The 25,169-nt window shown below is 40.8% G+C and overlaps 1 long non-coding RNA gene across 1 annotated transcript; it reads left to right on the top strand.

The window, feature by feature from the left end:
* Positions 1-1,225: 1,225 nt before the first annotated feature.
* LOC120398564 lies at positions 1,226-25,169 on the top strand. The gene is made up of 3 exons (XR_005594544.1): positions 1,226-1,353; positions 18,152-18,243; positions 25,093-25,169. It is a non-coding gene; the product is annotated as an uncharacterized LOC120398564 (long non-coding RNA).

The following is a 25,169-nucleotide window of genomic DNA, read 5'->3' as shown; positions in this document are numbered from 1 at the left end:
ATCAGAGGGATAAATACTAGGGAAGAGGAGGTGTTATTTAAGTTAAACATCAATATTCACACAAGAATAAATGGATATAAACTGACCATCAATAAGCCTACGCTTGAAAATAGATGAAGGTTTCTAACCATCAGAGGAATGAAGTTCTGGAGCAGCCATCCAAGGGGAATACTGGGGGCAAAAAACCTGACTTGTTTTAAGACTGAGCTTGATAAGTTTATGGAGGGTATGGTATGATGATACTGCCTACAATAGCATGTAGCCGATCTGCGACTGCTAGTAGCAAATATCAATTACAGAAGTGGATGGGTGAGGTTCTGTGGCCGATAATGTACAGCAAATGATAGCTGTTAAACAGAAAAAAAAGAGCAAAATTTAAGACCATAAGCTCATAAATTGCAGCAAGGGCTCCTCAGGAACAACTTTCTGTGGTTCTCAGCCAGTCTACACACAGATCTGTCCTAGTCCTGTTCCATTCCACTCTACCTGAAACTGCCTCATTTGTTTCCAAAAAGGCTATGGGTAAAATTTTCAAAAGTGCCTGAGTGGCTTAGGAACCAAAGTCCCATTTTCAAAAGTATTTTAGGTACTTAGGAGCCAAAGTCTCATTGACTTCCAATGATAGGCTCCTAAGTGTTTGAATCACTTTTGAAAATGGAATATTAGCTCCTAAGTCACTTAGGTGTTTTGAAAATTTACCCTCTGTGCCTATTCCTCTAATGAAGTATAAGTTCAATGAAGTTCGTAGTTCTTCTTACCAGCATCATCTCTGTTATCCTTGGGCTCAGTTTTGGGCAGCAGCTTTTTCATCCAGCTGCTGATTTTGGCTAGGCATTTAGAAAGCTGAGATGGTGTGATAGGATGGAATGAAACAGCAGCAGACCATTATATTTTTACAGGTGTTCTACTCTGTAGTGGAGATCTTCAGAAAAGCTCTTGCACTTCCCCTTACCCTCTTCATTCCGCCTGTTGCCCAATAGTCAGTGTACTTTATTGGGATTTTAAATAAAGCATTTGCTGTTGCTTTCTTGAATCTTGAAAAATTAACTCAAATTGGTTTGGATAGGAATACAGGCATAAAGATAGAAAACTGGCTGTAGGGCTATAACAAAGAGTTATAAGTGGCAATGTTCTATAGCATATTTGGGGCAGAGATGCATAGTGGGACCCATAGATGTCTGTGTTTGGTCGAGATTTATTTAACTTCTCCATTGATTATCATGCAGAGGAAGCAAACAGTTTTTAAATGAAATTTGGAGATGATATTGAAGTGGGAAGGTCTGTAACCGTGAAGTCAGAGAGCTGAAAAACATGGACAGAGATAAAAGAACACTTGAGTTGAAGAAATGCAAGGTAATACATTTGAGAAAATTGTTTTGAAATATAGATGCTCAGTGGGAGGAATAAACTGGAAAAACAATAATGGTGAAAGAGATCAAAGGGGCAACAGTGGACAAAAAATTAGTAATGAGTTTTCAACATGCTGTGGCAGAAAAAAGGCCATGAAGCTTTGAGTTGCATTCACAAAGGCATCATCTAACAGAGCAGGGAGATAAGAGACCCTCCTTATTTGTCCTGGTTATTACCACACCTGGAATATTGCATTCATTTCTGGTCACCAGATTATCACAAAAATATTATCAAATAGGAGGGAGTTCAGAGAAAATAATTTTTAAATATCAGAGAAATTGACACATGAGGAATGATTAAAAGGGCTAAATATGCATACTTTAGTTCATAGATGAAAAGAGGAGCAGCATGGAAACAGTCTACAAATATTGGGAGAGTGTAAACAATAAGGATGGAAAAGAAGTTTTTAAGGTAGCACACAGGGTATAATTAGGAGGAAAAGAATGACATTAAGAAAAATAAAATTTAGGCTGACTACAAGGAAATTCTTCCTGGTTGTTAGATACATGGTATTAGGTTGTAGAAAAGTGCCTCAGGGGAAATTGTGGAAGCTTCATTGATTTGGACATTTAAAATGAGGGCTAGTTGATCTATTTATCAGATAATTTGTCTAGATTTTTTTCTGTGCATTAATTATTTGCAAATATGTGGATTTTTATAAATGTACCCATTATTTGCAATTGGTTGCTCAGCACCTTGAAGAGGTATTTCAAGCTATGCGTTGTTCACAGTGTATTTGCATTGATTATTCATTATATATTTTTCCAGGGCTGTAATTAGTCAGCTAAATCATGTGGGTTCTCTCTCTGCTCCCTGACTGGATGAATGAAACCTCAGAAATCAGACAAATACTTCCAGCATGAATAGTGAATCTGTATTTTGACGCAAATATTTTTTTGTTCACATGCACTTTGCATGAAGGACAGACTTTCTCCCCTAACATTCCTGTTGACAGAAATCTGTTCCCATTAATAGTCACAGACGAGAAAACAGAAAAAGCATGAGAATCAGAATTAGTGAAGATGTTCACAAGTAATTTTTTTCACTATTCTGCCAACTTAATTGAAATTTGACTGGACAAAACACTAGAAAATGTACAACTGGAAACTTTATTGGGACCATAATTTCACTCTCTGTTTATCCACCCTTTTCCTTATATAGTTATGCACATTCCAAAAGAGAACCACTCGAAACATCTGCCCATGAATGTTCTGAACGTTCTCAACCAATGTTATATATGTAATTAGGGTAGGGCTAGTTTCTATCCCTCTCCCACAGGTCATACGGGTCTCTTCCCCTGCAAGTAATGTGCTATTCATGTGACTAAGAGAGGCAGAATCTGGCCCATAATGTGGCATATAGTGGATCACAAATTGAATATGAGTCAACAATGTGATGCAGTTGCAAAAAAGGCTAATATCATTAATAGAAGTGCCGTATGTCATATAAGGGAGGTCATTGTCCCACTCCAGTGAGGCCTCAGATGGAGTATTGTATCCAGTTCTGGGCACCATGCTTTAAGAAAAATGTGGACAAATTAGAGAGAGTCCAGAGGAGAGCAACAAAATGATAAAAGGTTCAGAAAACTTGATCTACGAAGACAAGTTAAAAAAACTGGTCAAGTTTAGCCTTAAGTAAAGAAGACTGAAGGGGGAGCTGATAACAGTCTTCAACTGCATTAAGGGCTGTTGTAAAGTGGATGATTATCAATTGCTCTCCGTGTCCACTGAAGGTAGGACAAGAAGTAATGGGCTTAATCTGCAGCAAGGGAGATTTAGGTTAGATATTAGGAAAACTTTTCAAATTGTAAGGTTAGGGAGGGGTAGCTCAGTGGTTTGAGCATTAGCTTGCTAAATCCAGGGTTGTGAGTTCAATCCTTGAGGGGACTGTTTGGGGATTTGTCCTGCTGTGAGCAGGGGGTTGGACTAGATGATCTCCTGAGGTCCCTAATATTCTATGATAGTTAAACACTGGACTAGGCTTCCAAGGGAGATTGTGGCTTCCCCATCATTGGCAGTTTTTAAGAACAGGTTGGACAAACAGCTGTCAGTTATTGTCTAATTTTACTTGGTTCTGCCTCAGCACAGGGGGCTGGATGAGATGACCTCTCGAGCTCCCTTCCAGTCCTATATTTTTATGATTCTGTGATAATCATTATATTATGGATGAAATTCTGTCCCATTTATACACTATGCAACCTAATGATGCAAATGGGTTTGTACAAGATGTAAGTCACTTTATTAAATACCAGTCTCTTATTAAAAGTATTACTCAAGATACAATTATGCACTAAAATGGATATATGCTAAAGAAATATGCATTAAATAATATAGTTTAATCTATTTAATATAAGACACCAGATTTTCTGCCACTGGAGCCATTCATTTGTGCAAGTGCAACTGCTTCTAATTTACAAACCCTATGCTGCCTGGGCACCCACACTGTCATGGTGTCCAATCTGCACATTAACTTGCTGCAAAAAACATTCAAAACAAGCATGTAACAGTGCACATGCTGATGCAGGCAGACCTGACTACTGGACATGAGGCTAACGAGAATGCTTACTAAATCCTAATTAAGGTTTATTTGAGACATCTCAATTATATTATTATTATTTCATATAATAAAAGTATCCAGTCCTGAAACCTGTATATATGAGATTGTAAATAAGAGAGACCGTTGTAGAAGAAGTGAAACGATGTTTTTGACTTGGCTGCTTATATCTATTACTGGATTTAAGCCAAAATGCTTGGAATGATTAAGAGCTTGGGTGTTGTAATTAACAGCTTGTAAGAAAATACTGCATCTAGAAGCCTGAATGCACCACTACGAGGGAACATTTGTGGGCAAAAGTATATTACATCCTCTACTGCTTCTCGCTTCAGTTCAAGGGAAAATAACATCACGCACCACTGATTTGAAAACCTTGGGACAAATTCTCCTCTCATTTCTGATAGCACATCTGCAGTGAAGTCAATGTACCTGAAAGCAGAATTTGGCCTGTTACTAGTTATAGCAGGTGCATACTTGCACTTGAACCAGAAAAGTAGTAATAGATTAAATTTGCACAATACAACTGAAACACGATGTCCAAAGAATTAGCTCTCTTCTTGTGCTAAGATATATTATTTCAAGGGTAAACTGTCAGTGTGGCACATGTTATGGGCATGGACCTTAGGCCACATTCTGCTCTCAGTTACTCCAGTATAAATTTGGAGTCATCTCATTAAAATCAGTGGAGTTCCTCCACATTTGCACCAATCTGGCAGAGAACAGAATCTGTCCACTTCATTTTTGTTTATTTTGAAAGTAAAATGTACAATCATGGCACTCCAGAAAGAACAATAATTATTAACTGAAGCTTTAACTATGGGAGAAGCAAGTCTAATATTCTGCCTTGAAAATGTACCAGTAAGAATATACTGAGGTTGAAACCATAGCCTGTAAACCAAATCACAACAGCTGCACTCCACATCCCTTACAGTTCCACAGAAGGGAGGAAAATTAGTTTTAATTGTATTTTATTCATTGGTTTGGTTGATCAGCTGGGAGCGTAAAGACATTGGTATAATTTTGTTTCTTGGCTCTGGTCCACTTAGCCTTGACATTCAAAGAAAGGAATGCAGCCATAATACTAGAAACACCATGAAAAAGGTTTTTGGTCTTTCCAGAGGGAAAGAGGATTCTATATGTCTGAGGTTAGCCAGAAACTCAATTGGCAGCATACGGAAGTCCAGAAGTATAAGTCAGAAAAGAAAGGTGTGATTAAACTTTAAGGAAAACCCTTCTTCCTTATAGCTATGCATAGCTGAGAGAGCAAAGTATTCTGCATGTAATAGTGTGTGCTTGTTGTTGTTAAAAAAAAAAGAAAAGAAAAAAAAAGTGGGAGGGAATGTTAAAGGACTAGGATATAAAGACCTTATTTCAGACAGTCATAACATAAGCCACAATATGTAGGTGTGCAAGGTAATTGTAAATTTTTATTTGTTTTACTCAGCAGATTCACGTCAATGTTTGCAGACTAAACTTTGTTACTCTGCTATGGACAAAACACTGATCCAAGGCCCATTCCTGTGGCTCAATAATTTTTTGTCAATATATTCAAAAGGTCAAGTCTAACTGATTTTTTTAACAAAAACTCAATACCAGTGCAACGTTCCTTATTATGTTTCCAAATCTTTGCATGTGTTAAAGGTTAGGAAATAAACAATGAATGTTATAGTAGAGGGGCCTCCTCAGATTTCTCCACTCCCTCCCCAAGTGCTGTAGAAAGTCTAGGGGGTTTATCTGTGGCTATTTTTTTGTATCTTTAGCTGTGACTCTGACACAGTGTTTTTTTTTATAATGAACAACTGCACTGAGGAAATATACCAAATGCCAGTGACTCAGACAGAAACGCTGCATTTCTCATCAGTTATTTTCTTGATGACAAACTTGCCTCCAGATCAAAAAGCTGCATTTTGGAGAATAGTTTGTCTCCATAGTTATGTATGACAAACAGTACAGACTCTCCACAGTTTTAATTTGATGCCTGCCTTCCTTTATAAGGCTGATTATGACCTGCAGGAACTTTGCCAACACTAACTAAATCCATCTGAAATTTCACAGGTGTGAACCTATGCCAGAGTAGAATTTTTCTGGGTGGTTGGCGGCAAATCAGAAAAGGCATTTTTGAGATGTGAGGGTTCAAAAATTGAGGTGTTCTCATGTGAACATTTTTCTATTTCCTCTCTCTGTTTTGGCTTGTCATAGCTCAAAATGGCTTAGCCTAGAATAGATACTTCAAATAGTTTTTATTCTGTGGGTGTTGTGAGTATGGGTGCCCTTGACTAGTATTGGGTTATTTGTGGAGAGTTTATTTAGTCATTACAAACAGTTACCATGGGTATTTGAATCCCCATTCATTTCCTAACTCTGTGTTGCTCCAATACAGACTTTAAAAAGTCTGTATGGCTCTGAATCATACAGCTGCAATGTGGAGAATGGCAGGCACAGAAACATATTAGGTCTATGAATGTGTCTAGCAACAGAGAGAGAGAGAACCACATTCTAGGGCCGGTCTGGAGTGGAGTAGGAAGGCAAACGCTACATGGGACATCTGGAGGGAGTCTGGCAATGAATGCCCTGGGAAGCAGAGAATAACCAGGGCACAGTGCCCATTCCCTGAGTCCACTCCCTCCACTGGCCCTTCCTCAACATGGTATCTCTGCAGGGGGCTGGTGCAGAGCTCTTATGAAAGTTGTGTGCTGGCCAGAGAAACTCTCTGCACAAAGGTATGAAGGCAACTCAACACCCTTTAAGGCTCGTTTATGCCATCAAAGTGGTGTAATGGGGCCATAGTGTAACTGAGAATCAGGGGCATATGCACAAAACCAAAGGCATTGTACTTCAGGGTTCCTTGATGCCACAGGAAAAATATGCAAATAAAGTACCTTAGGCTGAAACTCCTTCATGTCCTTATCAAACACTCATTCATCAAAACATCTCAATCTTAAATGCAACATTTAATGTATGCAGACAGTGAAAGATCAGTAAGAATCAGGGCAGGGTTAAGATCATCTCGGTGACCTTAATGGTACATTTCTGTAATTTCTAATATTTGTTGTTACTCTTTTTAAGTTAAAATGTGAACTTCTGGATTAATATTTGTGAGTTTTGAGAAAACTAATAATCTATTATTGGCATTGCTTTAGCATCTGCCACAGCAGTACTGATAGTAAGTGTAGAAAACAGGACATTAGAGCTGCATGGAAGATGTCCATAGTGGTTTTACTCTTTGCCTTTCCTAGGTTTTAGGAAGTTCAGTTTTTAGGGTGCAGGGAGGATCATATTAATATTTAGTTAATCTTAGACTTTGGCTATAGCAGGAAAATGCGAGCAAATAGATGGATCTTGCAGTGTGATACAAAACCAGTCAGGCTTTGGTTCAGTCCAACCTCTTCCAATAGCTCAATTTTCATCTGGGGAAGGATAGTTCAGTGGTATGAGCACAGGTTTGTTAAACCTATGGTTGTGAGTTCAAGCCTTGAGGGGGCCACTTAGGGATTGGGGCAAAAAATTGGTCCTGCTAGTGAAGGCAGGGGGCTGGACTTGATAACCTTTCAAGGTCCCTTCTAGCTCTAGGAGATTGGTATATCTCCAACCAAGGATGCTTTATCTCAGATTCTCATGATGTTTTACTCCAGCTTTGTAATCCAGTCACTATACAGGCCAGTAAAGGATATATCCCTTCATTTGCAGTATTGCATATAAGCCCTCGGAAGGATCTGTTGTTGGCTAGTGCTTGAGGCAGGATACCAGTCAAGATGACTTAACAGTCTAATTTGATACAGAATGTGGTGTATTCCCTTTGTATTATCATTATGACTCTTTTTTGTTTACTGTGATAGAACAGATGAAAATACTATAGAACAATGAAAATACAATTTCATTACAAAAAATGAAAATACAGATGAAAATCTTTTTACCCCAAAGATCTTGCAATAGTGTAATTATCTAGGACCCATGCAGATATCTATTCCACAAGCTATTCACTGTTCTCTATATAGTCTACACGTTCCATGAAGGATCAAACATTTATTTTAATCAAACAAATCTCTCTTCCTCCATTAAGTAGTGTTATGTATCTGTGCTGACTTTGAGATTAAGAGATCATAGGCAAAATAAGACAATTCACAATTGTTCTGCTTTAAAAAGAAGAGTGTCCAACAGAAAAAAATCCATAGCAATGCTCTAGTTAGGATGTCGAGATCTGATACAGATAAGATGCCCTCTTTTTACCCTATTCCAGTGTTAAGTTATCCAATGCAAATATTATTTTCCAGTAACTGAGGTCATTAATTTACCTACACTTCTATAACTCTATGCATGCAAATCTCTTTCAGTTAGTGAAGTCACTTTCTCAGGTTTATTTTCATTATATACTCATGGTTTTGTGTTGTGATTATTTTTGGTTTGTTTGGGTTTTTTTGTTTCTACAACAAAACTTTTCCTTTCAAGATCTTTGTCTGTAACGCTAAACCTTAGGACAGATAGCACTTTCCCATATCACTGCTAAGGTTTACATTACTATTTATTTGCAGTCGTTTTCAATATAAATGCACATTTACTCATATAATAATTAATTGTTCTGTTCTCTTATTAGTCTTTGCCTGCTATATTTCATATGATTAATTTTACTGTCAACTTTGCATTAAACTTAATGAGAAGTGTATTTTGCTTCCCCCTCCACCCCTATTTGGATAATTAGCAAAGGCTTAAAGTATTAAAGCAAACAGTAGCCGTTCTCACGTAAGAAAGAGAAAGCTGTGAACAAGAACTACTTCACAAACAGAAAGCAAACAAACTATCCTTCAACTCATTCCTATTGATCATAAAGAGCAGCCTCAAATTGATTGAAGGGACTCAGCCAAAATAGGAAGTTCTTGTGGTGAGACGGCTGATATGGTCAGGCTGGAAAACCTCTCAACTGCTTCCTGTGGTCACCTGAATTCCATGGGCTTGCAAAACCGGAGGACATTCTGAATAAAGGATTTCTTAGAATTTGCTATGCACTAGTCAGGGGCTCTGCAAATGGCATGTGACTCAGTACTGGATGATTTCAGTTCCTTGAGCAAACTCAGATAAAGTAGAAAAATGTTTCCCTGCTTACACTGGATAGAGTCCCATGAATATGAGGGACTGCAGTCAAGTGAAGTTTCCAGGTAAGAGTTAGTAAAGCCTGACATTTTGTTAGTGTGCAACAATCCCCAGCTTCAAGTAACTGCCGTATATAGGAAACAAAATCTCTAGTGACACCTGTTACTGTATATATGATATAGATATAATATGCAACATGGAGGTATTTAAAGCTACTGTATACATTAGACATGAGGGAGTTCTGACGAAATTATGGTAATTACCAATGTTGGTAACATTCAATTGGTTTATGTTGGCATTAGAACTTCCACTCTGAGAAAAATTGTTAATAGGATTTCTAGCAGTTAGCCTGGAAAGCTGCTAGAGGCCATCTTAGGTGAGAACATATCATTAAAGGCTCATACCTGTGAGGTGTTGAGCAACTCCTGCAAGTTCTGAGTGCCCTCAACTCTCATTGAAGTAAATGAGAGTCACGAGTGAGCCCCACCTCGAGGAGTTGTTCATTACCTTGCAGAATCAGACCTCAAAGGGGGAAATTCCTATGGCTGTTTTGCAAGCATTTCACTGAAAAAGCTAATTTGTGCACTCTTTATGATTGGTTATTTGTATTACAGTAGCTCCAACAGGCCCCAGTGGTGTACATACCCCTAGTTAATTCAGTTCTTACTGTGAAGATCTTACCATCTGAAGAGACAAGAGAAACAAAGGGAGCATTATTATCTCCATTTTACAGATGAGGGATTGAGGTGCAGAGAGATTCAGTGACTTCTCCAGGCTCACACAGGAAGTTTGTGACAGAGATGGGAATTGAACCTAGATATCCTGAATCTCAGTGCACCAAAAAAAAAAAAATCACAAATCCATCCTTGTTCCTATTAGTGAATTAGGGTCCCAGTGATTTCCTTTACAAACTTTTTGATTTTTTTCTTGATCTAGAATTATGCCAATGGTTAAAGAGTCCCTGGGCTTGAAGGGACTGGGTTCCCTCCCAGCCACCGGAGTGAAGCTCTATAGAATGGGATAGAAATGACTGAAAGCCCTGGGAGAAGGATGTGAGGACCATGGCACCCAGAGTTGGAGCCAAAGACTTGATGCAAAGTCTTGGACTTTGACTTGGTGGACTTTCTTTTACCCCAGAAGAGGTCGTCCTAAACTGTGACCTGACCAGAGAGCCAAGTCATCAGAAGAGGCAGACCACCGGAGGACCAGAGTAGCTCTCAGCTGAGGGCACCAGATGGGAAGAGAGCCGCTGTGCCACATTCAGCCATGAGGAGGGGATCCAGCGGTGACTCCTCGCCTTTTACATACACTCTGTAGCTTTGTGAGTCCCACCACACAGTAGGTGCAGAGGGTCTCTCACCATGTTACTGCAAATGACAAGAGCTCTTATTTTCTCCCTGGGAGTAACTTCTAAAAGTACATATTAGGCAGTTTGCCTTGGGGGAAAAGAGTGGTCATGCTTGCTCAACCTTTTCTTCCTGTAATCATTTTAAACGAGGGTGTGGTTTGCAGAGAGGCTGAATCGAGGCTGATGAAGCAAATGAAATGAATGGAAAACATACACTCTAACTACAAATTGGACAGTTTACTCTCTATCAATGTGCCTACGTATACAAGTGATTCATGCTGAGCTGCAAGCTTAGCCCAGTCATTCTGAGGGAATACCAAGATCTTACTTCCAAATTATTACTCAGAATTGAGTAGGAGGGAATCCCTGTTTAGGAGCATGATGGATAATGGAATTCCATCCCAGGATGTCTTGGCAGGGGGAAATATTTTCTCTTGGCCCTAATTTAAATCTGAAATGTTTAAAGAGTTGAGTCATATCATGTTAAGAAGTAAATAAGGATGAGAAACAGATCATTTGGGTGGGGTCCAAAACTAAGCATGCTTAAATCTGGGCTTCCCCATCATCACACAAAATGTGGTAGAATTTCCCCTCAACAAAGCCAATGTTTTTTTAAGTAACATTTTGAAAGCTAAGCTTTTAACATGGGTAATTAGTAAGCATCAGCTGAAGTATATTTTTGCTGTTCCTCCCACACACAATATCGTTTTTTGAATGACAAATAACACCCAATTGTATATAATGTTTATCAGACCGAAAAGGAGATTTGAGCAGACATCAGTAATGTATTTCTGCTTGACTGGGCAGTCAGAACCAAGTCTTTTTTTATCTCTAGAAAAGGAACTGTAGAACAAGAAAATATTCACCTTTTGCTAAGGTGCTTATCTGGCAGAGGATGGGGTTTCCAAAAGCACCTAATTGCCTTAGGAGCACAAGTCTTTCAACAAACTTGTGCTCCTAACAGACTTAGGTGCTTTTGAAAATCCCACCCAATTTCTTCTGAAAAGTGCCGCTCTCTCCTAAATTATTACTAGAACTTTAAAAGCATCATTCTGAGGGGAAGATTAGAATAGGGTACTGAGAATCAGGACTCCTGGGTTCTATTCTTTACTGTTCCTGATTTACTGTATGACCTCAGCCAAGTCATGTAGCTGCTCTATACTTTCCTTTAGCTCTCTATAGAACACGTAAAATACTTAATGTGAAAGGGGTATTGTGAGCTGTAGGCATTCCTATCATGACACCAACTTGAAAAGTGTATAGATGAAATTGTGAACCCAGAGGAGTTCTGCACTGAGGAGTAAGGAGGTGTAAGGAGCCCCCTGTGTGAGCTACTCACAATGCCAGACCAAACAAAGGGAGGAGAGGTGGGCAGGGAGAGGACATGTAGGAACAGGAGAAGGGCTAGTGTGGCTTGCTGTCCCCATTGAGCAAGGGATAAAGTCTCAAAGTAACAGTTCACTCCCTGCTCTGCTCCAGGGTGGAAGGGGTTGAACAATGAAAAATAATTTTTGCAAAAAAATATTTGAAGTTGTTTTTCCCCAAAGTGTTTGAAATGGATGAGGGCCAGATTAAAGTAAAGGTGCTATAGGTTCACACTTACGTCTCCATCTCAACAAAAATAAGGTGCTAGCCCTCATTCTTGAGAAAAAAAAACAACTTAATACTAAGATCCAACTGCAACTGATGCAGTGACATCTAAGTCTTCAGACAACCAGAAATAATAGCTCTGATATGTGAACTGCCTCATGCATCTCCTACCATAGCCAAGAATAAAATATAGCAGGTATATTTAGGAAAAAGAGGTGAAATATAAGTATTAATTAATGTTGTAATACAGGGCCTACAGGCCTCAGGCTTCTAAGATATCTAGCTTAGCCAAATTAGGTCTTAGGATAAGTTAGCTATATTATAAAGGTAAGTTAGCATAAAGTAAGTTAATAATAAACTTACTGAGCTTGTGTCTATGTTTGTGATATGCTGATGTTTTGAAAATAACTGCTGAGTTTGGATGATAATATCTCTGAGAGATCAGTAGACACCACAAGATAATCATTGGTAGCCGGGGTGAAATGTTAGAGACTTCCTTAAGGCAACTACTTGTTACTATGGTGATAAGGTAACATAAATGTTAACGAGTACAAGGGGAGCTAACAAGTTGGCCTATGGAAAATAGGGCCCCCAAAAGCAGTGGGGAGTGGAAGTTCAAACAAGGAAAAGGAGTTAAAACATTTGTAAATATGTCTGAACCCCAGTGGGCATTAGCGTAACACATTATAAAAGCTATATCCCGGCCTGCATGCCCAGAGGGGAGATGTCAGGATGACGACTGGTGGTGGTGGTGATGATGATGGTGATGATGATGATGGCTAACACTTTGGGTTTTTCCATGTCATGGGCTGAGTAATGCAAATACTAAGTCTCCCATATTTGTTTCTCTCTCCTTCACTAGATACAGTACACCTTTCTCCAATACAATGTGTATATTGTTGTTTGGTTGGCTAAAAATAATTATTATAAAAAGAGCACTGTGATGTCCCTGGTGTGCACCATGGAGTCCACCTTCTATTGATAACCTCTCTACTGTAGTCATCTGTGGGTCTGAACTCTCACAGATTAATTTAGGTGTAAATTACCTGGGGTGGGTAATGGGTTAAAGTAACCCATAACTTTAGATAAGGCCCCACCACAGAGTGTGTGTGTGTCTCTCTGTTCTGAGATCTTGGAAACACTGTCAAACCGGAGGACTCTGTGTGATGTAAACAAATGAACAACAAATGATTAACTAACTTCCAGTTCCACAAAACACCTGTAGGCCAGAGGTTACTAGCAGTTAGCCTAGTTGGAGTCACATATTTCAGACAGATACATAGTCCCTAAGATAATGTGGTTTCTTCAACAGGTTACTGGACCTTAACTGCATTACTTCTGCCCCTCTTCCACCTGTTTCCAAATCTGGCAACCTGTCTCTCTCTTGAGTCTCTTCCATCTCTGCAGGGCTGGTCACTGGGAGCTGCGGGCGGCCATGCCTGTGAACAGCCAATGTAAACAAACTGTCTCGCTGCCTGCCAGCGGATTAGCCTGATGGGCTGCATGCGGCTTGCGGGCTGCAGGTTGTCCACAACCGGAGTACGGTGTTCAAAATGCCAAACTTTTCAAAGTGCACCCTTAATTTGTGAACCACTTACTGGCTCTCATATCATTCGTTGTATCTACTTCTCAGAAGCTGGAATATCTACTGTTGTGAAGTAGTGTTTTTTCCTTGGAGGTAAATATATCTACTCCAGGGGTCTCAAACTCAAATGACCCCGAGGGCCGCATGTGGACTAGTGCATTGGCCCGAGGGCCGCATCACTGACACGCCCCCTTGCTGCCCCCCCCCCCCACCCCATCCATGACCCCGCCCCCCCCCCCCCCTCTTCTCCATCTCCTCCCCTCCTCCTCTCCCCGCGCTCCCCCCCCTCCCTCCTGGAAGTGCTAGCGCCACCAACAGCTGTTTGGCGGCTTGGCGGCGGCACAGGTGGTGGTCCCGAAAGAACAGAACCCCCCCCCGCTGAAGACCGGCTGTGGGCGGCGGGCGGTCCCTCTTTCCCGCCCCGCCCCCGGCCGCCCCCCGCCACCGCCCCCCCCGGCCCCCCCCCCCCCCCCCCCCACCCCGCCCGCCCCGGCCCCGGGCCCCCCGCCGGCCCCCCCCCCCCCGCGGGCGGGGGGGTCCCTTCCCGCCCCCCCCGCCGCCCGGCCCCCTCCAGTGGTCCCCCCCCCCCCCCCCCCGGCCCCCCCCCCTTTTCCCCCTTGGTGCCTCCGGCGCGGCTGCCAGCCTGGAGAGGCCGAGCGGAGGGGCGAGGGGGCGGGCTGTGGCGGCTCCGCCAGCGCCAGCAGCCGCCCCCCCCCCCACCCCCCCACCCCCCCCCCCCGGGGGGCTCAGCTCCGGCGCTCGCGCTCGGCGCGCCCGCCGGCCGGAGAGAGGAGGAGGAGAGGCGAGGGAGGGCGCTCCTCGGGAGGGCCTCTGGGGCCCAGGGGGGGCCAGGCCCCCGGGCCCCGGCGGCCCTGGGCGCCTGGGGGCTGGGCGGCATCCGCATGTTTGCTGATCTACTCCAATCATTTTCCCTGGCCAGAAGGAACCTTGTGTGGTATTAGAAACTCCTTCTGCAGTTGGTTATCACAAGTCTGGCGGATCTCATACCTTTCCATAAAGGAACGCAATTGTGCACTCATTCCTGGCCTGTAAACACATTCTCAAGGTTGTTGCACACAATTATCAAAACCAGGGCTGAGGCATATACTTTTCTAGTGAATTCAACTTATTTTTCTAGAACTCTCTTGCACAGAGAGACAGGAATTACAAGTATCTGACCTTAATTTCTGAGTCTATTATGTATATTCAGCTCTTCCCTATATATTTGTAGTATACGCCTGCTCCTTCTGGTACCTAACTTTTGTCAGCTGGCTACTCCCTATAGAATCATCTGCTTGACCTTTTATAATTGATTGATTTGGGGTAGTAGGTAGTGACATCTTTTTAGTGACTGATTCAGTTACTTTTGATCTATTCAGATCCATAATTTACTCTATGGTTTCTTTAGAGCCACTATGCTGCGTATCCAGGCAGTGTTAGAATCTTTCACTACAAAGATTCCCCTCCTTTGCTGACTCTCAAATTCCCTTTTGACTGGTTCATCCAGCACTGCTGGGATTTTCCTCTGTGTTAAGTACACCAACTCAACTAGTAGATCTGCTTCTGGCCAGAGCTCACCTTCTAGACAGCGGACGCCCTTGAAAACATCTCCAGGCTCTTTTAAGATTGTCTCTATAGTCCCTGGGACTAATTCTTTGCCTTCCTGTACAGTGCTTATGAAATTCTGGTTCTGTAACCTGATCAGATCCATTGCCTCAATAACTGTATTCCCCTAAATGAGTTGCTGGCTTTCCATCCACTACCAGAGATTTTATTTAGTATTTTGGTTTGTTTGTTTTTCTGGGTTTGTTAATATGAGATTCCATTTTCCTACTGACTACATTGTGCTCTTATTGTACATCACCAGAGAGCAGCTGACATGTATAATGGTCTCTCTGGATCCGGTTCACTCTGGGAAAGCAAGCAGCACCGGGCCTGTCTTGTTGAAATCTGACAAAGCAGTTGCCTACAGAGATTGTTGCATACATTGAAGTTAGAATAGTGCCTCACTGCTTTCCTGCCCTAAGTGTCTGAGCCCGGTATGTACATGGACTTGGGTAGAGTTATGATACATTTTCAAGCTTTTCTCCACAACCACGAGGGCTAGATGTTTGGGTTTTTTAAATGAAAGTTGAGATTTTCACATAATCACATATGGGAGCCAGGGTTTTAAGAAAACCATCAAATATCATCAGACTTGCAATAAATCTGTGAGAATTGGCAACACCGCAGATCTCCAAAATTACATCTGGCAACCAAAGTCCATAATCCTGGCATAAAGGGGTCTGTCCTGTCCACATCAGATTGTTTATTTGTGAAAAACTTGCATCACACCACGATTTCCTTAGGCTTAGGCCTAGAGTTCCCCACATACCTGCTAATGCTGAGACAGTGGGAAGCATCAGATTAGCATACTTCTCTGCACTGCTCCTCCATGAGATAAAAGCTTTACTTTCCTGCTTCCCCTCTGCTTTACAAGATCCTTGTACCGTTCAGACTCCTGCTTCCGTCAAGTCCATGCCTGGGCTAGATTCCTTTCTGCAAACTCTAATGGTTCCTGGGGGCATCAGGCCATGTGCCACAGTTCATGCTTCTACTTGCTGCACTCTGACACTTCTTAGAGAAAAATCACTGCAATAAATGATGCAGCAAGTAGACAGAATTTCACCAAAAAGATCATTATTGAGCATGCTGAGATGCTAGTGTTACGTGCTGAGCGGCTTGTGTTTATCTGGTAACTGTCTGATCCTAGTTTGAATTCCTGAATCCCTGGTGTTACACCACTCTAGGTCCCTCCTGAAACTTGACCCTCTTCTCCTGTCCAGATCATACCATCTGCTTGTCAAATTCTAATACTACTACAATAGTCATCTGCAAGAATATTTATGTAAATAATGCCCTACACGAATAAAGGTTTACATTAACTATCCCTAAACTTGTACATTTAGGAAACAGGCCTAAAAGGAGATATTTGTTGGAAACACTGTGCACTTTTCTTCTCTAATATTCTGCAGTGACCTTAACTATTCATTTTCACAAAATGAAAAGTAGGTTTTAGCTGCTACTTATATTTTTACATTAAAAACACTACAGTAAAATTGATATTAATTTTTATACATCGGATCCAAACAATCATGGCACCTAAATACCATGGTGACCTATGCATTAGAAATACCACAGATAGCCAAGAGATAGATTTCATCCATAAACAAAACATTCCATTTGCTGTTACTGACATTTCCTTTAACTGGTTTTTATATTTATATCCAGGCAAGCATAACATCTGAGAGAACTGTTTGAAGCTTAACATTACAGAGCTCATATACATAAAGAAATAAACTTTGTGTCAAATTTCTCTGTGTGTGAGAGCTATAAAGTTATTATCTAAATTATGTCATTATCATTTTCTAAATGAGGCAAAGGATGGTGCAGTCGTTATGTCATTAACCAAAGACTTAGGTTTAATTCCCACCTCTGCCACAAGCTTGCTGTGCAATCTTGAGTGAGTCACATTGGGTGTGTCTACACTGCAATGTGAGCCTAGCATTAGTAGAATTCAAATTAATAGACCTTGGGTTTGTTAACCTAAGGCTTGAGTGTCTATACTCTTTTGCAACCCCAGGTTAGGAATTGTTGAAGCCTGGATCTCAACCTGACTTCAACCTGATATCCCAGACTTCCTAGCACCTTCCCAAAATGTGGCTGCTCTAGCCCTTTGTTTGTGGTGCACTGTGGGAAAACTTGCCTGTCTACTAAACATGACTGTCCAGAAGACAAAGAAAGTCAGTCTGTGGAATTGTGGGATAATTTTGGCAGATTCCCAGAGCATGAATCCAGTGGAGCTATATCTACACTGCAAAGCAATCGGGCTTGAACCCTGGATCCCATGCTCTCCTCGGCCACCCCCATGGTATCCTGGGACCGTGGGTTAGTGCAATTTGTGTGTAGATGGAAGGGGGTTGGGTTTCAGCCTGAGCTCAAACCCTGGGCTTCCACTGCGGTGTAGGCATAGCTTTAGCCTCTATGTGTCTTAGTTCACGATCTGTAAAATGGGGACAATAGCACTTTTCTACCTCATTGGGGTGTTGTAAGGATAAATACTCGAAAGATTGTGAAGCACTTTGAGATCCACTGATGAAAAGTGCTATGGAAAAGCCAGGTATTAAATCATTTCAATAATATTTTTTTACAAAATTCATCAAGCTAAATGTCCATTTTAGTCCTCAAAAAATGTTATAGGAGAATGAGATTCACAATATATTTTGGACAAGTCCAAATTGTGAGTGTTGAATTTCACTAAAGTCTTTTCCCCTCCTCTAAATAGGGTGAGAATAGAGTAACACGTAGTCTTTTTTACGGGGAGGTGGGGGGTTGAGAGGGAAGAAAAGGGGAGGATTATGCCGCAAGCTCTCACAGCGGTCTCAGTTTAAATATCTTTTCTAAAAATATTAATTAATGATCTACAGTGGATGAGGAATGGGACAACATGCCTGTGCTATGCTACTTCCTTATTTATATCTTTTTGGACTGAACTTTGCAATAAATGTGTCTCATTTTTTGTTTGCTTTTGTTTTTATTAGAGTAAATGTTCAGCATTTTGTGTCATGATGAGAATTTTAATGAATGCAAAAGAAAAGCATTCGTGCAGGGTAATGTCCAGTATATGAATCAGGTAGGTACATGTATTCATTAGCACTGATTACTAACACTCTTTCATGCTATTGTACACCATAATGTGGGTCAATCAGATGCACCACAAAAAGACTTACAAAAGAGCGACTGACACTTTTTTCGTGTTCACTTCCAACTCTGGATTGATCCAGTGTTTGTTCACAAGAGTGCTGGCGTTGTCTTAGGCAGAACACCAGAGTCTCCACTCTCTCTGTTTTTCACAAGTGCAGACCTCTTGAGGGGTTTAGAAATGTAAGTGCCCAGAAGGAATGGGTCCTGAAAAGAGTCTGTTCTAAACAGCAACCTTTACACATGTCACTAAAGATGGAATGTTTGTGTCTAGCCATGAGGAATTAACTACTTCCCGTTGCAGCCTGGCAAGTTCATAGATAAAGTAACAGCTAATTTCTTTTTTTTTTTTCTTTCAGGACACTAATGTCCACAACACGTACCCAGTGTTTATGAATGCAGCTTATTTTATATCAGATCCAGGAAATTAGAGAAATTCCTGGAACTGCGGAAAAATGATATTTAAGTCAAAGCAGTTATTAGCAACAGCAGAAACACAATTTAAGAGATGGAGAGCATTGTAATTTACACAAGGGGCCAAACTTGTCCTTGATGTAACTCCACTGATTTCAGTGAGTTGTGCCAGTGATGAATTTGGTACTATATTTTTTTCTAAAGAAAAACTGAATGTGCCTTTTCATGAGGCCTGTTTTGTTTGTGCCCAATGTTTCTGTGACATTTGTAAAATGTAATGGTTACTTTGTTCTTTAAATTTCTTAGTTTAAATTGCCCTTGAAGGATAAATCAGTAATGTCTTTTAATGTTAAAAACAGAAGTTTAAATAAATAAATGAACACACAGCTATAGTCAATGAAAGGGACCTATGAATACACGTAATGAATTAGACCTTTACCTCTGGAAATTAGTTTTGAAACAATGTGCTTTGACTTTGCTCAAACTGGGGGGCATAGGTTGCAATGCCATACTCAAGAATGCCAGTTTTATGCTCAATATTGGAGGCCATCTTTCTTTCTCTTCCAGTTTTACCACTCTGTTGATCACAGCTGCCTAGCACAAAAAACCCAAAACAAAATAAAGCAAAACAAAAAAAAAACCACAACCAACCCTGCAGCAAAAATTAGAAAAGTTCAGCATGTTTCAAGAACCTTGAACCTTGCTACCTTGAACAAGACCTGTATATTTGTACATACACAGAGTGAAAATTCTCCATTTTCCTTTCATATAACCCTTAGAATTTAGAATATAGCATGCTGGATCAGACAATGTTCCACCATCATGTTTTCATCAGTGGCCAGTACCTGAAGAATCAAGAGGTTGACCATGCCTACAAAGTACCTATTAATTATACAATATAGTATGTTATATATAGTATGTTAGGTTAGGAAAGGCAATTCCTTCCCGATCTCCACAGGAAGCCATTTTATAACTTGACACATGAGATAGGATTATTCATTAATCTTAGCTATCATTGCTAAAAATGTTTGACCAAGTCTTGTAATACTTATCAATTTTCATGTAGTCCTCACTCAGGAAAACTCCCAATTAATTTCAATGGGAGTTTTCCTAACTAAACCCAAGTGAAAATAGAATAAGGACTTTAGGATTTGGGCCTTTTGTATAAGTGGTTGTTAAATTACACAGTCCTTTTTAGAATCTAGTTACAGTATTTGACTTGACTTTGTGCAGCAGTGAATTCCATAGGTCAACTATGTATTGTACTCTTCTTTCTAGCTGAATAATCCTATGCCCATATCCAGCAATCTTTTGAGGCAAAAATCCCATCAGCAGGTGTTTTGCTAAATAATTAGTACTGAAGGATTAATCCTCTAGTCTTTCCAAAATCTTATCCCATGTAATATTGCCTCGCAGTTCCTATATCTTTTTTTATTTTTGCTATTTCAGTCTTTATTGTATCTTTAAGGTGAAATTACCAATATTAGCTGAAGTTCTCCAGATGAGGGAGTACTATTGTTCCATATATCATTATAATAATTTTTGAATTATTTTCTATCCCTTTGTAATGCACTTAGTCATCCTATTTTCTTTGTTGCCTGCTCAGTGGGTAGCAGCAGTTTACTTAATTAACTATCCAAATAGCTCCTAAGTGTTATTTCTCAGTTGATTCTGCAAGGCCAGGGCCTTTCAGCATGTAGAAGATCAGACTAGAATTTTGACAATGAATCCAGGATAAATTTGAATCAATTGTTTGATACCTGAAAACAAAATTAGTGTAGCAAGCGGTGGAAAGAGAGAAAGAAAGTATCTTATTATTTTGTAGGGGTCAATGAATCAGTTCAAGCAAAATGACCAAATGGACCAAATTCTCAAACCAAACTCTTTTCTAAAAGTTTCTAGACTGATTTCTAGAAAGCAGAAGAAGAGAGATTTGGATACAATGTAGAGAAGCATTCAAACTTCTGAATCCATATACAAAATGAACCACAGCTCAGAACCTTCTGAAATACACCTTTCACTGCCACTTAGGCTTTGGATCAGGCCCTAGATGAACAGCCTGAGACTCCACATGAGTATACAGCAAGATAAGTAGCCAAATTCATTCATTCTATTTGCATAGAAACAACTACACCTGTGTTTGGAGGTATCTAAACTGGGATTCCAATGATGACATTGTAAATAGCACTTAGTTTCCATAATTCAAATAGGTATTTATCTACTGTAAGGTAAGGCTGGGCTGGGCTGGCAGGATTCATGTCATTTGTCCGGCAGGCTGAGTTCTAACATGGTTTATCTACCCCCTGCTCCCTCCCACCCCCAGCACAGCCAGATGCATTATTTTATATACATCACAGATACATGCACCCACTGGGGAACTAGGATAGCATTTTTTGGGCTGCTAGAAAGACATTGCCCGGTTCTGCTTGTTACTGCTAACGCAGTCTTGCTGCAATGCATTGTTGGTTAACAAATGGGTAAACTACCACCTCCTTTCTTCACACATATAACTGTAGTAGCCCAGTGCTCTTCAATCACATCAGTCCAGGGGACCTGGATGGAGATCAGAAGAGGAAGGAAGTGTGCCAATCCGCCTGTGGTGGGGGCCTTGCTGGTGAGGAAGGGGTGTGCTCAGGCATGGAGGGGTGGAGCTAGGGAGTAGCCATATACTGTGGTATGGCCTACTCCAAACCACACCAATATATCTGACTAAGTGAAAGCTGCTGCAAGCCAAATTAATTCCTTCATTGCTCCCTCTGCACTTTGTGCTGTACAGAGGTAGGAACAAGATGGCAATAACAGTACAGATCTCTGGGATGGAGAAGGAGGCCCCAGAGGTGATTATGAATAAGGCTACCTTTATGTCACGGAGGTCACGGCAGTCATGGAATCTGTGACTTCCAGAGACCTCTGTGACTTTTTCTGCTTCAGCCCCAGGGGCTACAGGACTGGAGCTGGCAGCCAGCGGGGGCTGCGGCAGGGTTCCAGCGACAACCTCCTGAGGGGGCCCCCTGCAGGGTTCAAGCAATGGGCGACAGCTTTGAGGAGGTGGGGGACTCAGGCAAGTGGTTGGAGGTGTCCCATTTTCTCTGCTGGTGGAGGGGGAACCCCACAGCTCTCAGCCACAATGGTAGCGGGGGAAACCATGAAGCCACAGCAGCCTTGGATGCTGGATCCCACGACTTCCCATTTTGTCTCAGTTACTTTTAACAAAAGTCAGGGACAGGTCACGGCTTCTGTGAATTTTTGTTTATTGCCCGTGACCTGTCCATGACTTTTACTAAAAATAACCGTGAGAAAATTGTAGCCTTACGATTCAGAGTGTCCAGAGTCTCCAGTGTTGGAACAGATTCTGGGGCTTCCTGCTTGCCCTGTCCACAGCCCTCCAAGCCACACTTGCCTGAAAGAGGAAACTCCATGCCCTAACCTTGGCAATTTTCCTTCACACCCTGCCCTACTCCTGCAGTTTTTAGAGACTGAGTATTCAGGTTTTTCATCAGGAGGGCACAATATGGCCCCACAGTCTATTATTTTGAAATTAATTCAGCAGAAAACACACCCTATATATACAAAAGTCCCTTGAAAAATTTCACTTGCCCTTTAGTTCAAGACAAAATGGTTGGTTTTCTTGGGAGGTGTGTGCACGTATTCTGTTTTTGATGGTGAGCAGTAAAATATTGATCCTGGCATTTTACATCCTCTTTGCCTTCACCGTGCACTAGTGTAATTGACTACACACACTGCTAGAGAGAATATGGCCCAATATGCTATTCCCTTCCTCTAGCCTCACTCTACCTGTCTGGCAGGCATCAGACTGAACTCCTCGGAGCAGAGACCATCTCTTCTGGAGTGTCTGGAAAGCACTCCACACGTTATAGATTCTACCTTAAACAGGAGCATTTATTTCATGTTAATCATCATCACCTGTCCTCTAGTATCCATGTCTTGTAGTGGTGGGACAGCTTGCGTGCTCTAACGATGCCCAGAGTCTGTGTTGGTGGGGGCTTTTCAGTGATGAGCTTCCCAAATCCTAATAACCGGTTCCCTACCAGGTCCTCAGCCAGGGCTGCCCAAACGGGGGGGAGCAAGTGGGGCAATTTGCTTCCATACCTTTGATCTAAAGCTTGTCTCCTTTCCCAGGATTTTGTACTGGGAGGGGCATACTGAGAGGTGATGTTTGTCAATGCAGTGGGGTAGTTTCAATTTTATTTTCTTGGATGTGAGGGATAATTTTTATTTCCTCTTCAGGCATATTTGGCTCCGATGGGAGAAGCCCTCCCGTCAGCATAGCACATGCTTAGAGGCATAGCACTGTCTACACCAGGAGTTAGGTCAGTATAACTGTGTCGCTCAGGGGTGTGTGTTTTCCATACCCCTGAGCAATGCAGTTATGACGACATCAGTTGCTACTGTAGACCAAGGTTTGGATAGATACTTTTAATATGTCATAGAAATCTAAACAATAATTTTCACATACTTTGTGTGATTTGCCACATTTATACACATTTCAAACAGCATGGGCCTGATTCTCCATCTCTTCCTCCTGGTACCAAGGGAGTGTAAAGTATGTGTAAAACTGTCTGCAAAATCAGAGTGGCGGTGTTTTACATGTATTTTACATTTACTTTGCACAGATATATTACAGAAGGTGCAAGGTAGCAGAGAATCAGGCCTCATCTATGTGATTCCTAGACCTAAGATTTTTTTCTTTAAGACAGAGGCTGAAGATCTTTATTTCCTTCCTCATCACTTTGAAATCAGTCCCCCTCAGTCTTTTAAAATATGAAGTCCACCTTGTGATTTCTGTGGTCTTGGGATTGGCAGCTCTTTGCCTAACATATTAAGACATCAAGAAAAGGCTATGAAACTCCTGCAGATGTCAGCTCCTTCATTTATATAAGTCACAAGCTGCAGTCATGGAAAACATGCTGATTCCAGAGAGAGATTAAAGGAGCTTTAAAAAAAATGATTAACTAGGACAGAATTTGGTGGTGGCGCATGTACAGATGCATATTGAGATGTCAAAAATATTTTTAAGGTGACAAAAACTTAGTAAAAACACATTCTATCTATTTTTTAGTATTAGAAGCTACACTACATCAGGACCATCAGATTTTTGTTAATTTTTAAAGGTAAAAAATCTTCCTTGTGAAGTATGGCAAACAATGAAGAAACAATATGCATTCATCTATTTGAACAGTTCACATTTTGATGGAATATTTGTCTTGTCAAAATTAGTGTCTGAGTAGTTTTGAGTCCCTTCATACATTAGCTATGAATACAAAATGATCCTGCTTTCAGTGAAGGTGGTGAGAATTTTGACATTGACTTCAGTGGAAACAGGAGTGGGCTCCAAATTCTATTTTCAAAAGATGATATGGATATGAAAATGTACACACGAGAGGTCAGGGGAAATGAAGTTGTTGGTTTATACAGATACAATTTGTGTTAACCAGCAAAGAGATGATTTGTGGTATCATCTGACCGCATTTCTCCCCAGCAAGGATTAACAAAGCCTTCTGAATAGTGCTAAGACTTTACATGTGCATTTGCTTGAAGTAGCTTCAGTGTAACTGAGCACCCCAGGAGGTCTGTAAACTTGTTAAAATATTAAGAAAGACATAATTGTTAAAAGGGCAGTTCTTACATGAACTCCCAGGTGGATTATGAAAAATCTCCTAAGGGTTCAAGGTAACACTGTTGCATTGAAGTCTGATGTTGCTCAGTTCATTTAGAAAATACTATAAACTACTTTACTATGGGAATTTGGTAAAGGAATCTTTCATTAATAGGAAATATTTGACTGTACACTGCAAATAAAGTGATGTTTACATAATTTGGTAAGATGTTTCAAAGATTCAATATCCTTCTGCTGTGGCTTAATGTAAGTACTATATCAAGCATGCCATTTTGAATAACATGAACATTTCATAATTAATTCAATTGTAGAAAATATGCTTATACTATCAACAGATATGCAATTTGAATATACTTTTATTGCTGACATTTTTGTATGAAGCAAAAGCTCAGATAACCATGATGTATATCTGCACTCAAATCCTGTGCCACAGGCAACTGTGGGCATATACTAAGTTTGGTCAAAGTCCCAAATTCTATGGATCTTATGAAACTGCAGTTTGTAGCTGTAACAAAAAGATGTATTTATATGTAAACATCCTCATTTTCAGTTGTGCTCTTATAATAAAGTAGGATACAGCTTCAGTTCACCTTCATTTCAAATATTTCCTCCCGGTTACAAAATGTTTCTGAATCAAAATTATCAAGTATATCAAATCAAATGAGTGTTACCTTTTTATAACTCCTTAATTAGTACATCAATTTTTTCTTCCCATTACCTTTTTTCTAGTTGTAGCACTGTTGTGAACTCCATGCCACCTGCCCCAACCATGAAATCAGAGCACCGGGAAGCAGAGATGCGTGAGC

Source organism: Mauremys reevesii, linkage group 1 (assembly GCF_016161935.1).
Source record: "Mauremys reevesii isolate NIE-2019 linkage group 1, ASM1616193v1, whole genome shotgun sequence".
NCBI classification, from domain to species: domain Eukaryota; kingdom Metazoa; phylum Chordata; order Testudines; family Geoemydidae; genus Mauremys; species Mauremys reevesii.
This window is presented reverse-complemented; position numbering and strand designations above follow the sequence as displayed.